Raw genomic sequence first — 17589 nt, 5'->3', positions numbered from 1 at the left:
ATGTTGTGAAAATGCTGATCTTTACAGCAAATGCTTCTCAGTTCCCTGGATGTCAACAGAGATGGGTCAGGACCACACCTGCTGAAATCCAGAGACATTTGTTTTTCCCATTTCTAGTCACCAGTGGTGGGTGGGTGTATAACATATTGTGCGTATCCTATGAGGCGTCTACTGGATACAGCTGCTGTACATGGAGAGACTGAGTGGGCAAAACATCCTCTTCTAGCCTACTGAAATGAGGAAACATGACAGGTGGTGGCCATCTGGGCCAGTTTGGCACATCCCAGGGAGCGATAAGGAGCGAGGCCAGAATCTGGAAGGTTTTAGCTGCCTGAAAAATACAGCATGAGCCTGATCCCAAGCTGGTGGTGGAGACATATGGAAGGACTTGCCTCAGGGCCTAGCTGCTCCGCGAGGCACCAGAGAGTCTGTTGCACACGATGAGAAATGGGATTTGCTTGTAAAACTAAAGGGTAATAGTGCGGCTCATGGGTGAGTTGGTGGTTGTTCCGCTCCCAGGCTGACAGGGCACTGAGCAGTAGCCCTTGTGTTGATTTGACTGAATTGGAGGAAGAGAAAGAGGAGGGGGGAGTTCTCCTTCACGGTGTCCTGGTCAATGGACCCCATCTTGGCAGTTATTAAACAGTTACTCTCTGAAGGGTGGTGGGCTCAGTCCCGACGGACAAGTGTCCACATCACGGAAGCCGCGAGCTTAGCCACTCCCTTGTTAGCAGGCGCCAAGGTTTGACTGTGCCCCGGGGACGGAACTCCCCTCACCCGTCGTGGCGGTAGCCAGGATTGAGGTGGCAGCATGGAGGAAGGATGCATTAGTGCTGTGGCTAGATATCAGAGCCCAGCCATCACGGCTCTCAGTGCAGCGCTAAATTCACTTTAAAGAGAAAATTAGATTTGAGATAGGGCTTTTTACTCTTCAGGCTCAGCATCCCTAATTAAATAGAACAAGTAATGAGATTAAAACGAGGTTAGTCCATTCCCAGGGGAGCAGAGATAGTGGAATCGAGGGGATGTCACCGAAGGCTGAATGTGCCCATTAACCCATTTTAGCTTTGAGAAGTATGTTCCTGGGCATTACCAGCCCTTGTTATCACCAGCTAGCTCCAGTGACTGGCTCCAGGCCCCTGTCCTAAGGGCCAGATTCTGCTCTCGCTTACACCAGGGTAAGGAGTATCCCCTGAAGTCAGCAATACTGCAGGGGTGTAAAATGAGTGGGAAGCCAAGATCAGGCTCCATGGGTCTGATTCTTATCTCCTGTACACTGGTGTCAGTCACTGTAGTAAATGGAGTGGCACTGCAGGAGGTGAGATCAGAATCAGGCCCCAGGTGCTTCAAGTCAAAGCCAGCTAGCCTAGCCGTGAGGCCCCACTGTAGGGCCCATGGGTGTATGCAGGTGTCTTGCCTTGGTTATGTTGGAGATTTGTCAGTTTCATGTTTTGGGGCTGAGAGAAATGATATAAAAGGGATGTGAAAACAAATGTAAGGTGTCTGTGTATGAATGGATGCATAAACCTGGATCTTGTTGTGTATCAACCACCCGACACTATGGGATCTATAGGGGACAGGAGTGCAAAGGGACCTCTAGGATGCCCAAGTCCAGCCCTAACCAAGGAGCAGGAAAGACTCAACCCTGTCCTTTCCATGGGCTAAATCCTTCTCAGTGCATGGGAGAGATGTGGGGAGAGACGTGGAGCAAGAGAGACAAGCCCCTCTTGTCATACATGGACCTGAACTTCTTGGGGCAACTTGAACCCTGGCATAAGCAGGTGCAGCACCCATTATCCTTGTGGCAGTTGTGCCTGCTTTTGCTGGAACCCCATCTGCCCCGCAGCTCAGAGGGCTATGCTATCCAATCGGCCCCAACTTCTGCCAGCCACAAGAAACCTGCATTGCTCATGAGTTTCCCAGGGCCAGATCCTGAGCTGGTGTAAGTTGGCGTAGCACCACTGATGTCAGCGCATTTACACCAGCTGAGGAGCTGGCTCAGGCAAGACTGTTCTACAGAGTGCGTGCAGATAAAGGTTTCCAGGAATCCTTAATAGCTCTTAATCTTTCCTCCCAAGCCTTCCCTGCTACCTCCTTCAAGGTGGACACCACCACCATCCCTGCCTGTCACTCAGGGGGTGTAACACGGACATCACCTTCAGCTCAGACCGCTCTCTAGGTCCTCACTTGCAGGTGGTCTAAATCTTGCCAGTCTTCCTGCATTACATTTCTCGGATCTTGCTTACACTTGTAGGGTACATGTGGCTATACGCAGCAGTAAAAGGCAGGCTGCTTCCACCCTTGTAACTACAGCATAGCAACCCACAGCAGTGAAAGGCTCCGGCAAGGGGAGGCAGTGGGGAAAGGCTCTGGCAGCCGGGAGACAGTAGGACATGACCCTGCTAAAACCAGCAGTGTAGACATGGGGGGCACGACTTGGGTGCGTAGAGAGCTGAGTAGGGCATATACTCTAGCAGGGTTAAGGCACGTAGGGGCACTCTGTTCACCTAAGCGGTGCTGCTTTTACCCGGGCTAGCTGCGCGTGCGGCGTCTGTTCTCTACACACCGGCGTAAGTGTAGATGTACCTTAGGATACCGTCTTTTCTATCCTTCCAGGCGGCCAAAAGAAACAGTCTGCGGAAGAGAAGAATGAGGGGGGATTTGATAGCTGCTTTCAACTACCTGAAAGGGGGTTCCAAAGAGGATGGCTCTAGACTGTTCTCAGTGGTAGCAGATGACAGAACAAGGAGTAATGGTCTCAAGTTGCAGTGGGGGAGGTCTAGGTTGGATATTAGGAAAAACTTTTTCACTAGGAGGGTGGTGAAGCACTGGAATGGGTTACGTAGGGAGGTGGTGGAATCTCCTTCCTTAGAGGTTTTTAAGGTCAGGCTTGACAAAGCCCTGGCTGAGATGATTTAGTTGGGGATTGGTCCTGCTTTGGACTAGATGACCTCCTAAGGTCCCTTCCAACCCTGATATTCTGTGATTCTATGATCTCAGCCGCTGCAACACCATCTCTCTGACCTTGACAAATGCTACCGTGCCCTGCTTATATCTATTCAGAATGGTGCTGCGGGGATCATTCTCCTAGCCTGCCGCTTTGAGCCCCTCTCTTTGCAGCCCTCCACTGCCGCCCCCTTCTGTATCGCATCAATGTATGCTTGTCTGGACTTTCAAGGCCCTTCCCTGCCCTACCTACCATCTCTCATTCACTGCTGAGATGTCGATTCCCAACTCTGCTCAACCCATGCCAGCCTCCAGTGGCCACTCGTTACATTTTCAAACAAGCATCTTCATGCTTTCTCCCCTGCTGCCCCTCTTGCTTGGGAGGAGCTCCCTGTAAACCTTGGCAAAGCTACTTCATGATCTTCCTTAGGACTCTCATTTTCTGTGCTGTCTACATAAACACTCGACAGCGACTAGGCTGCCTGCGGGCCAAAAACCACATCCCGGGGGTAGTCAATTATTTTTTGTCAAGGTCCAAATGTCTTGGTCAAGGTCCGGACCCCAGAGAAAATAATTTAAAAAACCGCAACAACATGGGTGGCAGATGAACGAGCTGTTGGGAGAGGCTAGCCCCTCCTCTGAGGTCCAAGGCCCCATCCCTCCCCTTCTGCCCCCCTCCCCCCACCAGAGCCCAAAGCACACACCCTTGCGACCGCTGGCCCCCCGGTGCGCCCCCATCCCCAGCATGCCAGGTGGGCAGCCCAGCCCTAGCGCCCCCAGCCCTGGAGCACCCCTTACCCCAGCGCCGGGCAGATGGCGGCACGGCATGGTCCCAGCCCCAGCATGCTTGCCCCAGCCTCTCAGCCACAGAAGGGCGCCAGGAAGGGAACTGGGAGCAAGCAGGAGGGGCTTGGGGGCTGGAGCGTGGGTGGGGCGTCACCAGGCTCTTTGTGCAGGCACAGCCTTCCCTGACCTATGATACCCACTGCCCATGCCCAACAATAATGATAATAATAAAAAGATTTCGGGGTCCATTCAAAAGCATCTGGCCGTCCGGATTTGGCCTATGGTCCAAATCCGCCTGTTGACTACCCCTGTCACATCCTGTCATGCTGATCAATATTGTCTCAGTGTTTCCTTGTACTCCCCCATCCATCTGCATGTCCATCTGTTGTCTCTTGAGTTGTACTTAAATGGGAAGCTATTTGGGGGCAGGGTCTATCTTTTTTTGTTTTCTGTCTCTACAGCACTTGCATGGTGGGGTCCTGGTCCATGATGGGGGCACCTTAGCTGCTATGGTCATACAAACAGTAACATGATCATTGGCACCAGAAATGAGCTTTGTGGGTAGGTGGCGAGGGGGACAAGAGGTGCGGATAGCCACTGGTATCACGTGGGGAACACCGCTGGGCTTGCGGCAATGCTCCTGCCTGTCCCCAGCTACTTCGCTCCAGCGATACCCCCTGCTCTATTTTATAGCAATTTCTAGATCTCCGCACATATACCCCTCCTGTGGCAGGGGCAGCTGATTGTCCACAGTTTCTTGAACTGCACATTGCCACAAGGTGTCGTCAGTTACTTACATTGAGCAGGTCTATAGTATGAGCATAGTTTACAGCTGTTTAGCCCAGGTGCAAGTGAGGACACCCAGGGCAAGCCAGTGAAAGGCTGCATTTTTCCACCATGGGGGGTGGAGGGGAGGGGGAGAGAGAGGAACCTTCTCCCAGCAGGTGGTGCTATAATCCGATGAAGTGAGCTGTAGCTCACGAAAGCTTATGCTCAAATAAATTGGTTAGTCTCTAAGGTGCCACAAGTCCTCCTTGTCTTTTTGCGAATACCAAATTAGACATTTAACCCTGCAAATGGTGCTGTGATCCAGACTAGTTTTCAAGAGCACTTGCTCATCAGGGGGAGTTTGGTGGCCTCCCTGGGCTCTGATGCAGGCCTTTTGAAAAGCTGCGGTTTGTTTGCAGTGTGCAGCCCACTGTGGCAAGTGGAGACTGTCAAGAGTGGATTGGGGTCAAGGAGATCGGGTCAACTGAACGTCCCCCCAAGATGGCTGGGAACTCAGTTCCAACTGTTTGATTGCTCTGTACAGGGGACAGGATCCAGGCTTCTTGGAAGGAGAGGCAACTTGATGACAAGCAGAAGCAAGCTGCCCTCGCACCGGGGCAGTTCTTTCTCTCTTACCCTCACCCCCAGGCCAGGTCCTTCCCGTTCACAATAACATCAGCAAAGACACCACCTGGATCATGGCTGTTCATTTTGGTGGCTTCTGTGTTTCATTGAGAGCTGCTACCACGAGACACAGACATATGAAGGTACAGGATACAACATCTCTGACCCAGCTGAGATATACTGGGTCTGAAGCTCCAATTTAGGTCATTTATGTTTAGGGAGAAATCAAATCCAATACACAGCCACAGGAATGGATGCAAATCTGCTGCCCTTCCATAGGTCCTTTTAATGGAAGATCTGAAAGCCCAGTACCCTCATGAGATAGGGAATCACCTCACTCACTACCGAAATGCAGCCACCACTGGGGTGGGTAAACAGTTCAGGTGCTGAACAGTTTCGGACAGGACGTGAAGGACACTATATTTGATTGAAACAATATGATAATCCAGGGGGTGATGTTTGGCCCGGGCATCTAGGATGCTAATGCCACTATCTGGATGCTAATACCAGTCCCCGCTTAGAGGGAGGCGGGGGTGCCCTCTGCTGACATCACGGGCACCCCTTCCTGCGGTGCCTGTGTATTTCATACAAGTCTCCCGTCCAAGTCCTGACCCATCTTGCAAGCCCTATTGTAAGCACAGTCCAACGTGATCTCACTTTGAGCCACACTGAGCTATTGCCCCACACTTACTCACTAGTAGCTTTTCTGCATTTAATGGAATAATGATCAAACATCTCTGAGTCTGACTGAAACCAACGAAAGGCAGGAAATTCCAGGGTAAGCAGAAAGGGTGTGGGGGAGAAAGGAATAAGATGTGATCTGAGGGGGTGCATGGGTGAAGCCAGTATTGTCACCCAGAGCAATGGTCAGCAACGAGTGAACAGCTGCCCTCCATGCAGGGAGCATTCTCTGTGATGACAGACTCCTGAATTCAGAATGCTGTGCCCACCGCAGCTAGTACTAATGCCCTGCGGGACTGAAACATAAGTGGGAAAAGTGAAAGAGGCAGAATGAGTGACTGAGAAACAAGCGAGGCTCAAAACAAGTGGCAGATCCCAAGACAGCTCTGCCCATCCTTGGGCATTTACACTGTCCTGGAGGGGATGGGGGCACAGGCCAAACTAGATGTTCTTCCCATGCTCTGGAGAGAAGGTTCAGCATAGCTCAGTCGGCAACTCAGTTTGGAACCAGAGGGGTAAGGTTCAGTCCAAATCCTGACCCATCCAAGAAACTCAAAGTCATCATGAGCCCATCGCCACGTTGTTTCCTGCTAACAAACCTGTGCTGTGAACCATGTTCTTGCACCAAAGTCCTGGATCAAATGCGAGCCTGGGGAGAGGCTTTTCCTATCAGAGCGGGGCAATCTTCGCTGTCCCTGTAGGCTGTTAAACTGACTGCTTAGTCCTCTGATGTAACTGTAAGTGCCCACTAGGGGAGGCTATATGATCAAATGTAACAATCTTGGAACTTGGCTCATTCCCATGGGCACCTGTTGCACACGCTTCAGGAGGAAAGAAGCGGATAGTTTCTTCCAACACTCTGTTCCCATCAACCATTTTATGGGATCCCTCAGTAACTGGCTGGGGTGGGGGGGTCAGGACAAAGGGAACCCCCTTTCTTGTATTCCAGCCTTATAATTTATTTGTCATCTGGAGGGGCAGGAGGTTGAATCGAGGCACTTCTGGGCCTCCACTGTGATATCTGAGCATCAGCCAGCTACAGGAAAAGGGGAACAGCTGTACTTCAGCCACAGTGCTATGGCACGTTTCCATGGGCCCCAGCAACATATGCTGCCCTTCTCCTCCAACATAGACCCTGAGAGCAATCATAGTGATTGCTTAATGCTTTGCCCTTCCATTGCACCTTCCATTCAAAGGGTCTCAGAGCACTTCACAAACACTAATGAGCTAATTGGAAGCGGATAGGTCAGTAATGACAGCAGGATGATCCAGGAGTTAGAGCCACACATTCATGCATTCTCTAAAGATTCCAGCTTTGGACTGGCAAGGAGTCTGGCTTGAGAATGCTTCTGAGCCCCTGTGCAACTCAGATCCCTTTTCTTGCATTGGCAATTAGGCAGGTGAATTTTGCCACCCTTGTGAAACCTACCCTGGAGGGGGAGAAGGGAGGATATTGCCCCAGAGGGATCCAGGCTTTTGCCTCATGGCTATAATTACTTTAGTCCAAGGGGAGATCTTTCTCGCTCTCTGAGGGCTGCATACAGTTGTCAGCCCAGGAGTGGTAAACCTAGGGCATTCCTCCATGCAACCTGCACCATGAGGGCAGAGGCACCCATGGTATAGCCACCATTAATACACACACGGGATGTTTTATGTACTGCTCGCAATGACAGGTGTAAACACTAAGGGTCTGTCAGCTGCAGCAGTTGCTACTGGCCGCTGAACTGCTAGGAGAGACACAGAAACAAGCCAAAACAAAAACATGCAGCCAACCGCTAAGCAAGAATTAATGAGCCTTGCAGTTCGCTCTGAAGGCCGCCTGGCTCGTGTGCTGGCGTACCACCAGGAAAGCGGATTCCAAAGGTGGTGATTTCACTGAGAACGCCTGGGCCAGGGAGTTCAATAGAATGAAAAGCAGGTAAACATACCCACTCAGGTGGAAGAGAGAGAAGCTTAGATCTGAGATGAGGCGGGTTGAGGGCCTCCTGCCAAGGCAGACAGAGATAAGGTCACTTGGGACTGAATGCAGTCCACATGGGACGCCTGTTGGATTAGCCCCTGGGAGGTCATGCAGGGAGCGATTGGTGTATTTCTTGGGGTTCACACTGAAAGTGGCACCAGAAGAACTTTGCAGAAGATACTGGTAAAGCTCCTATTAAAGTGGTGTTGATAGGCAGCCGTAAGTCTGTGGGCTAGTTTGGATTCCTATTCTGGCAGGCGCTTTCCAGACACAGAGACATGGCCCTTGCTCTGAAGCACTTGGAACCAGAGCAGCCCGACAACGTACAGGCGGTGTGGGATAAGCCAGAAGAGCTACACATTCTACCCTCCCTGAAATATCAACCCTCCCATGACCCTGTGACCCAGACACTGACCGCAGGCTAACTCCTTGTGAGGGTAGGTCGAGACTGCAATCAGGAGGTGGAATTGCGGCTAGATCAAAGCTAGCTTGTGTTACAAAGAGCGCTGAGCATCAGTAGCCCAGGCAGCGTGTACCCTGGGTACACACTCAAGCCGCTGCCCCAGAGCCACTGTTGCTGTTACTCGAACTAGCCTTGATCTCCGTCGATTGGGTATGTCTGCACATGCTGGAGTCACCCTCCTGACTGCAGTGTAGATATGCCCCAAGTGTCACTTAACTGGCCCTTGAAGGAGGAGAGGGCCTGAGGGGGGAGTTCTGCTAGGGCTTTCCATGAGGAAGGGGCAGAAGACACAAAGACAGCTGTGAGAGATGCCGACCAACAGGGGCTCAGCGTTGGCGTTGCTGGCGGAGCAGAGGTGGGGAGCGATGGGACGCAGCCAGGAGCCGGTCAGTGGGGAAGGGCAGAGTTGTGAGAGGCCATGACCAAAGGACAATACATTTAAGCTGCGTGTGGTGGAAGAGGAGTCAGTGGAGCTGGAGGGACTCCGCAAGGGGTAAGGTCGGAACCACAGGCCGAGAAGAGGCTCTCAGCGGCTGGGTTTGAAGCAGATGGGATGAGGGCGAGGTGGGTGTCCCGGTGGAGATTACAGTAGTCAGGATGGGAGAGGAGGAGGGCCTGGGAAAGATTTTTAGTGGGGTGCACAGAGAGAAGAGGGTGGATCTTAGAAGAGTTATGGAGGAGGAAGCAGCAAGCCTTGGACAAGGTCTGGATGTGGAGGAGAAGGTGGAGTCACAGCTCTGGAACTGGATGGCGGGAACCTGGTCAGGACAGAAATATAGCTCTGCAAGTCAGCATACAGAGAGGGTAACTGAGATCATGATGGAGAGGCAGCTAGCCAGAGACTGGAGGAAGGCAGCAGGCGGCTCTCATCGGGCAGCAGTGACTTATGGTAATGAACAACTCCGTACAGATTGGAGAACTACGGGCCAGTGATGGTATATAGTTTATAGCTAGCCTGTAGTTTGTTAAGGGCTTTGAGCTCACTGGATGCAAGGTACTATCATATAGACTGCAAGTGTGAAGGGTTATTAGCACCCTCAATGCCTCTCATTGAGAAACAGAGTTGAATCTTACAGGTAGTGGCAGAGTGAATGAGAACAAAATCTGGTCATCGTGAAGGACTCCTTGTTCATTTCCCCCTGGGGGAATGGATTAGCATCTCCAGTGTCACAGTAATGGAAGAATGGGCCGGGGGAGGGACAGGACAGGGGACTCCCTAAACCCTTGCCCGAGACATTTTTAACTGGTACCAGGAATTTTCTCCAGCCGGGATATTATCGTGTGTGTGCTTCCAAAGATTTCCGTGAGGAACTGGTTAAAAACAAGTCACTGGGCTCTGTGTCTAGGCTTTTGTCCCATGTTCATCACACTGGTAGCAGACTACCCAGCTGACCAGAGGAGTATCTGCATTACTTCTTAGCGGTAACCCCAAGGCACCTTTGCATATACCCTCCCCCCGCCCCCCAGCCTTTTGTCTCTTGCTCTCCTTACCACAAGTTTTAAGAAAACAAGTAAGGTGCCCGGGCGCGTAGGGGGGTTCTAGGAAGTGGAACATGCCTCTCCCAGCACTGCTGCTGCAAGGCTCTCTAGAGTGGAACTGAGATAAGTGCCGCACACCCGTAACTGCCACAGTGCCACGCACAACAGGGAAACAGGCCACAGGTGACCAGTGCAACTGTGCCGAGGTGGCCGAGAACCCCCACAAGAGCTGGCAGGGCAGTTTTGCCATTGCTGATCTTCGTCGCTTTAAAACACTCGCCATAAGCATCCAGGGAGGGACCAGCCAGCGCAGCCATCTTCCGGGCAACTTTCCCCACTCAGCCTGTCTGTGCACATCCCTCCCAACCGGCAGCAGCCCCTGCTGTTCCAGCCACGGGGCCCCGGTGCACGGCTCTGCCATTACACCTCAGTCCTGACATGCAACCCCTTCAGCTATTCCAGGGCTGGGCCTCCTGAGCAGACACTGCTCGTCATGTCTTATTATTGACAAATATCCCCTGAAGACCAAACTAATTCATTAACCCTTAATGCACGCCCCAGCTCTCCGCACACCCCTGATCCCTCCACCCACACTTAACTCACACACTATTTTGGGGGTGCAATGGGGGAGTCAGGAAGGATTCCGGACATTCCCTAACCCTCTCCTCTGCTGGATCAGCACTACGCCATGCATTCCTCTCTCTGGAGGTTTACCGGGTTTCATCCTTCATTGAATGGAACCTCTCAATAGTCCAGTCCCAGTGAGGAATAGGACTCCTCTTACCGGAACACAGTACGTGGGACGGGCTTAGGTCACACACATATAGTGCTGGCTCAGGTTTCTTGTCATCCCCAGGCCCCTATGCACATTGAGTTCATCTGTCTGACAAAGGTCCTTGGGTGCGTCTCTGGGGCTGCATCGGTGAAAAGCTGCTGACGCCTGTGGAACGTGTTTTATTTAGAAACAAACCTGCCCCCATCTCATTTCTTTCCAAACGTTGCTACCCACTGCCCTTGGCAGAGAGGATGCTGCTCGGAGAGCTAGATTGTTCGTATCTGAAAGTATATCTTTTCATGCTGGTTATTCTCAGGAGAAGGTCAGGGAGTTTGGATGCAGCTCCGGGAAGCACTGGGCTGTCTGGAGGGGACACAGTGTGGGACACCCCTCCATAATGGCGCAAGTAGCTCACTCTCAAAACAGAAACAGAGAGATGCTGGTTCCTCCCTGGTTCTTTGCTGTCCAAACCAATCCTGGAATGATGAGTCCTTGAATCAGGATCTAAGCCACCCCTTCCCCCAATTCTGTCAACTCCTTCCCTCTTCCACTCCAGGATGCCAGCTGGGCCGGTTAGGTTAACAAGCCCCAGCTGCACTCACTCCACAGGCAATTAGGCTGTGGTTTTAGGGGCCTACCTGGGACCTGATTTGCAGGAAGTGCTGTTCATTTGCTGCCCCCATCAACGACAACCCGTGGGGCGGATGTGTGGCCTGTCTGAAAACCAGGCCCAAGGGGTCTCAGGTTGGATTCCCCAAAATTGACACCACCCAACTTAGTAGCCTTTTTTTTTTACCTTAACTCCTTCCTGTCTGGTTCCAAACTTCTGCAGGAACTTCTGGGGAAACTGAGTGTGGGGCCTTGGCTCTACCTAGCTTCATGCTCAGCCCCATCTTGTGACCCAGATGTGTTGTGTACCCTGCTGTTGGGGACATTGCAGCTGCAAATAAACTTTTCTGCTTCTCCACCCCGTTGTGATTATTGGGTGTAGCACACCGGGTAATGAACCAACTCAAGCTGTTGTTCAGCCTCTCGGCACTGGGTGCCGGCAACACTGCCACAGGGGACTGATGCCAGCTCAACCTCTGACCTGTCAGGATACAGATGAATAAAGATTAGCAGCAGCAACTTAGAGCCTATTCCTGAGAAACCAGCCTAGTACTCTCCATATTCTAAGGCAACACTTACAACTCCCTGCAAAAGCACTTCACTCCCCTGCCAAAGAGCAAAGCAAACCCCAAGGAACTCAAAGCTTCCAGCTAATCATTGAATCCTCCCGCCCACTTGTCCACAACACGTTCAGGTCTTATACATCACAAAACCAGCTGCATTCTCCTGCTGGGTGACCTTAGCAGGAAGGAGCAAAGCATGTGATGGGCCCCCGGGAGACAGAATGGGAAAGGCGGTTCCTTGGCAGGCTACCTAGATGCTCCCAGTGCAGAGGACCCAGCTCAGCCCTGGAATAACTTCAAGGCAGTTGTGTCCGCTGAGGCCAGCCCATTATCCAATCCGGTGATTCACCATCCAACTTGCTGAGCGCAAGTCTCTGGAATTCTGACCCTGCTGGCTAGAGCCTCCAGGTTCTCCTCCTGTCCAAGCGCCCATGTGAGCAGTTGGATTAGCCAATTGCTGATTCTGGGGCACGTATGCTGCCGCTGTAAATACCAGGCAGCCCAGGAACCATCCATCCACTACATGGACCAGGCATGCTAGGTACCACAGGGGGCCCCTGGCAGCCAAAGGCGTTGACTACCATCAGCAAGGCAGGGAGCATGTGCCACTAGGTATGATTGACAGCATAAGAGCCTCATGAGCACTGAACGTACCAGGTACAGCTGACAGAGCAGGGGGTTTGTTATCTGCTAGATACAAACCACATTGTAGGTGGCACCCCAGGGACATTCACCAAAGCCCTTATCCCTCTCCACAGCTGGCCACCTGAATCAGTCTGGGGAGCACTACCCTGTGTTTCTTCTCCTCTTTGCAAATTACATATGCCTCAGAACCTCTGCTGGTTCCTCTGCCCTGAGCTAGAACCCAGTGGGCTAATAGGAAATATAGGGTAAAGCTGTTAGGAGGCAAAATAAACGCAATGGAAGGGCACAGCTGCACTATGATTCATCCATTTAAAGCACAGATTGCAAACACTTTGTGCTAAGGAAGCCAAATAGCATTTCCCAGCAGCCATTCTGGCCCTGCTGCAGAAGAAATCATAATGCAATAATAATAGCTTGGATTTCAATAGCCCTGATCAGCTGAGGATCTCAAAGCCCTTTACATATATTGATTCATGAAGCCTCAAGCTGATGAGGCAGGTTCAGGATGCACCATAATAGCAGCAAATATCTGCAGTGGCTAGTGATGGGACACGAGATAGGGAGGGCTCTGAGTTACTACAGTGAATTCTTTCCCAGGTGTCTGGCTGGTGGGTCTTGCCGACATGCTCAGGGTCTGACTGATCGCTGGATTTGAGGTTGGGAAGGAATTTCCCCCTGGGACAGATTGGCAGAGACTCTGGGGTTTTTTTGCCTTCCTCTGCAGCACAGGGCACGGGTCACTTGCGGGTTTAAACTAGTTTAAATAGTGGATTCTCTGAAACTTGAAGTGTTTAAATCAAGATTTGAGAACTTCAGTAACTCAGCCAGAGGTTAGGGATCTATTACAGGAGTGGGCAGGTAAGGTTCTGTGGCCTGCAATGTGTAGGAGGTCAGACTAGATAATCATGATGGTCCCTTCCGGCCTTAAAGTCTACGAGTCTATGCACGTGGGTCACGTCCCTCATATCTGGGCTGGAACCCAGAGCATAGCAACAATACAGGAGGGGAAGAGTAATGGGGGACCCAATGGAAGCTGGCATTTTAGGGAGGTACACTGTAAACAGATTGGAACTGTGGGACACCCAGGTTACTGTCTCATGAAAAGCACCATGAGATCCACCAGTGCTCAGGACCTGGGCTTTCCATCTCCTGAAAAACCCACCACTTCCCTAATATCGCGCTGGGGCATTGGCTCCCTGGGGAGAGCACCACCTGAATGCCTACCACTTCCTGCCAGAGTCAGGGGCTCCTTGGAGATCTCCCTTCCAAGCACAGACCCACCCTGGCCCTCAGGAGCGGCTCTAGGCACCAGCAAAGCAAGCCCGTGCTTGGGGCAGTACAATTCCAGGGGCGGCATTCCGGCCACCCTTTTTTTTTTTTTTTTGCTTGGGCTGTTGCGCTCTCGGAGCTTGGGGCGGCAAAAAACCTCGAGACGGCCCTGCTGAGGAGCACAAGGTAACACAGCGGCAGGTCACCGCTCATAGTCAAATAGAGAGGTTTTTTTTCTCATGCAAATAATTTCATTGCAGATTATGCTGTACCAACCACTGTAGCAAGGCACTGGCTGGGCTTAGACTATGTGACCTAATAAGCCTCGTTCATCCCCAAGGGCTGTGGACTAAACCCTGAGGCTCTGACTGCTTTTACTCCGACAAAACTTTCAACAGCTTCAGCTGGAGTTTTCCCTGCAGAAGGACGGTGGGATTTGCCTCTGCAATTCTAAGATCCAGAGGGAAGGTTTCAGTGGTTCTCTGTATAGCGAAAGCCAGGGTCAAAGGCAAGGATTTTGGACGCACCCGCATAGGCTCAGTGCCCAGCCCAGCCCTGTATGTCTTCACTGCAAGTCCCACAGCTGGAGGGAGGTTTGGGTTACACATTAGTGAGGCCACATAGGGCCTCCTGAAAGTCTGAGACACTGCCTCCCCCTTTTTCTAAGCAGTCAGCAGTTGCTTGGCTTTGGAGTTGTCTTAGTCAGGGAAAACTCCCACAGGACTAGGTGAGGACTTGCAGGAGTTGGTCAAATAATATTTGCAGCCAAATCTACTAAGTTAAAAGGTATCCGAGTTCATGCCTCAGGGCATCAGCTGAGTGCTTCAGGGGTCAGGAAAGTAACCTTTCCCCCAGGCACGGAGTGGAATGAGCATGGAGGTGGCATTGTTTTTCCTGCCTTTCTCTTTGAAGGAACATCTAGGCCCCAGCTTGGAGGCTGAATACCAGACATGGTGGGCCATCGGTCTGACCCGGTCTTGCTATGCAACGTTGCCATGTTCCAAAGCAGGAGAAAGTTAATCACTGTCAAGGGGAATCAGAAATACACTTAGGACTTTGTAATGGTGGCTCGGCTCCAATGGTCCAGCATATGTCAGCTGGGGTATTGTTTATCTCATTAGCTCTGCCTAGCACCAGGGTGAATTTAGCTCCATCTGCAGATGCTTCTTTTGCACTGGGTTGGATGGAATAGCTCTTCTCTCTGTAAAGTGCTTTGGGATCCTTTGCAATCAGAGATGTATGGTGAAGAGCAACTGACCTGCAGAGCTCCTGCTTGTGCTCCTCCCATGGCAAACTCTTCTCTGAGTTCCCCTGGCAGAGCTGTCACAGAGGGATGGGCTAGCCTGGGTTCCAGTCCAAGCCCCTCTCTTCAGTAGCGCAGAGATGCACATCACCTGAGTTGGTGTGTTCTTCTCCCAGGTTTGTATGTGCTTACAATCTTTGGGGAGAAAAAAAGATACAAAGAACAAACAGACGGGGCTGATAAGGCCTGACAGATGTTCTCTGCACAGACACCAAGCCCCGGAGCAGTTATTTACTGTTCCGAGAGGAATCTAGAGAATTATGAGACAGTGTTTAAACTGGGGGAAAGTTAAAAGCAATTGAGTTTCCTATGGGCAGCTATTTGAATAAAGGCAATACACAGTAAAGGAAGCCACTGGATGAGCCATGGTGAGGGGCAGGAAGGAGATTTCTCCGTGGAGCAAGCAGTCCTACGTGGTAGGGGACTGTGAAACTCAGTGGGGATATATTGAAACTGATGCAAAGTAATGTACCCCCCACAAGCTGTCCTGCCCCAGAACACAGACCCTCAAGGCCATTCGAAATGAAATAGCTGAATGTGTGTGTCAATACCAAGGGCGCAGACGTTTCCCCTGGAAATAACAGCATCTGGGAACGGGGTTACGCAATGCTAGCAGCCGTCAGAGTGTCAGCTTCTGTGACCTCATGCCCACAACAGCCTCCATTGGTAGGGCATTCATCGGAGAATGAGGAGATGCAGGGACGTCAGCAATGGGAATAAAAACAATGAGGTTAGTCTAGCAAGACATCTGATCCGTAGCCACCACCCCTAGGGCTGCGGCAGGACTGGTCCCGACAGCACAGTCCCTACGGCACGGGCCAGTCTAGTTTCAGAAGAGGATGGTGGTGGCCACAGGGTTAGGGAGTCCACTCTAACGACCCCTGCTGGGGGCAAACCCAAAGGCCAGGTGGGATTTTTCCCCCTTAGTCATTCATATTGCAGCCTAGCTAAACACTGAGCCTGCATTAACTCTTTCCATGCCCTCCGAGAAGTGGGGGTGCCATGGTTCCAACAAGACTGGCTTCCATGTGGTCCCTTGGGACATACTGTGTTCCACCAACAGCCATGGTCCTATGTTAAAGCAGGCAGCCCCCTGCCTGGGCTCAGCATTCAGCACTGCAGGGGTTAAACAGAAGGGGGCTGCACAAACCACCAGCGTGGGGACCACTGCAACAGGCTACGGAGCCCCACATCCACCAAGGTGTTTGAAGTCAGTGGAAGTTAGGGGCCTCTAAGTTGAGCTGTGGCCCCTCAGATCATGTGGGCAAACCCAGCTGGCCGGAGGGGGGGCGGGGGGGGCAGCTAGGGAACAGCAGGGACACCATCTCCCGGCAGCAGTGACAGTAATCCCATGCATGGCCAGCGGCCGGTTGTGCCATGCCACAGGAAGTGGCTGACAGGAAGCAGAGCAGGAGCCAGGCCAGGATGGGAAAGGCTGGACCCAATGGGGCTCCCCTTCTATTCAGCCAAATGTTTCTCTAAAGAAAAAACAAGTTGTAAGAAGTTCCCCCTGGCAAAGGCAAATTCCGGGTGTTTCTCTCCCCTCCTGCAGCCCCACACAGCCCAGCAGACCTCAGCCCAGCTAACCAGCTGGATATCCCTAGCCACAGCAGAGAACTAAGATGAGCACAGAGCCACCCATAAGTCATCCGATCCCCCCCCCTCGCCCAGCTTAGAGTACTAGCCCTCCTCTTTCCCGCCTCCCCTCCCGCGCCCAGCAGAAGACCTGGGGTGAAATCCTGACCCCACTGAAGCCAAGGCAAGTTCTGACACCGACTCCAATAGGACCCGAATTTTTACCCATGATTGTCAATGGCAGCGGGGAAGCTGGTGCAGCCCCTGGAGTTGAAGTGAGGGCTGTCAGATGTGGTGTACACGATACGTAGCATGCCCAGGGACGCTGAGACACAGAGCGCACCGATCTCGGCCGGCCACACAGCCATTGTGAAATGCACGCTGCCTGGAAAGCGAATGATCACTCTATGTCCTGAACACTGGATTGGGGCTATCAATCAGGGGTTTCAGGCAGATCCAATGTGCTAAATCAACATTTCCCCAGGAGCCCTCAGTGAGAGAAAGCCATCGGAGGGATCCAGAGTCCACTAAGGGAGGGGAAGTGGATGGGGAAGGCAGCTGACATCCGTACACAGGGCTGGGTCTGGTGGAGGGGCTGGGAAGAGGATATTACCTGCTCACCCTCCCTCCCACTGCACCAATTGCTTCCCCCCCCCTTGCTCCCACCTTCAGGCCTCAGAAATAACTTGACCAGCACTGTCAGTGGGTTAGGACCGTGCCATGCTCTGCCAGGCGACCATCTCCTATCTAGCTCCCTTTGAAGTCCATGGCAACCTTCCCATGGATTTCAAGGGGGGGCTGGTCCTTGGTGAAGCAGAGGGGTGCACTGGGAGAGGTTGGAGGTGTAATTACTGACTGGGTGCCAAAGGGCAAATGCAGAGCTGGACAAAGCAACATGTGAGTCAAGCCCAAAGTTTGCGTACTTTCCAACGATGGTGGAGATGAAGAAGAGGAGGAGGGGGATCAAGCCAATACTGGGTGAGTCCCAACACATATTAGAAGGAAAAGGAGAAACTTCTAAAGGATCAGGAAGAAACAGCAAGTACAGATGGGGGGCCGCCTCACAGCTGCCCCCATTAGTAGAGAGAATAGGGGATGTGGAAGTCAGAGAGCAATAGAACAGAAACTGGGGCCAGAATCCAC

The sequence above is a fragment of the Eretmochelys imbricata genome, chromosome 10 (genome assembly GCF_965152235.1).
Source record: "Eretmochelys imbricata isolate rEreImb1 chromosome 10, rEreImb1.hap1, whole genome shotgun sequence".
Lineage (NCBI taxonomy): Eukaryota > Metazoa > Chordata > Testudines > Cheloniidae > Eretmochelys > Eretmochelys imbricata.
Note: the sequence above shows the minus strand (reverse complement) of the source record.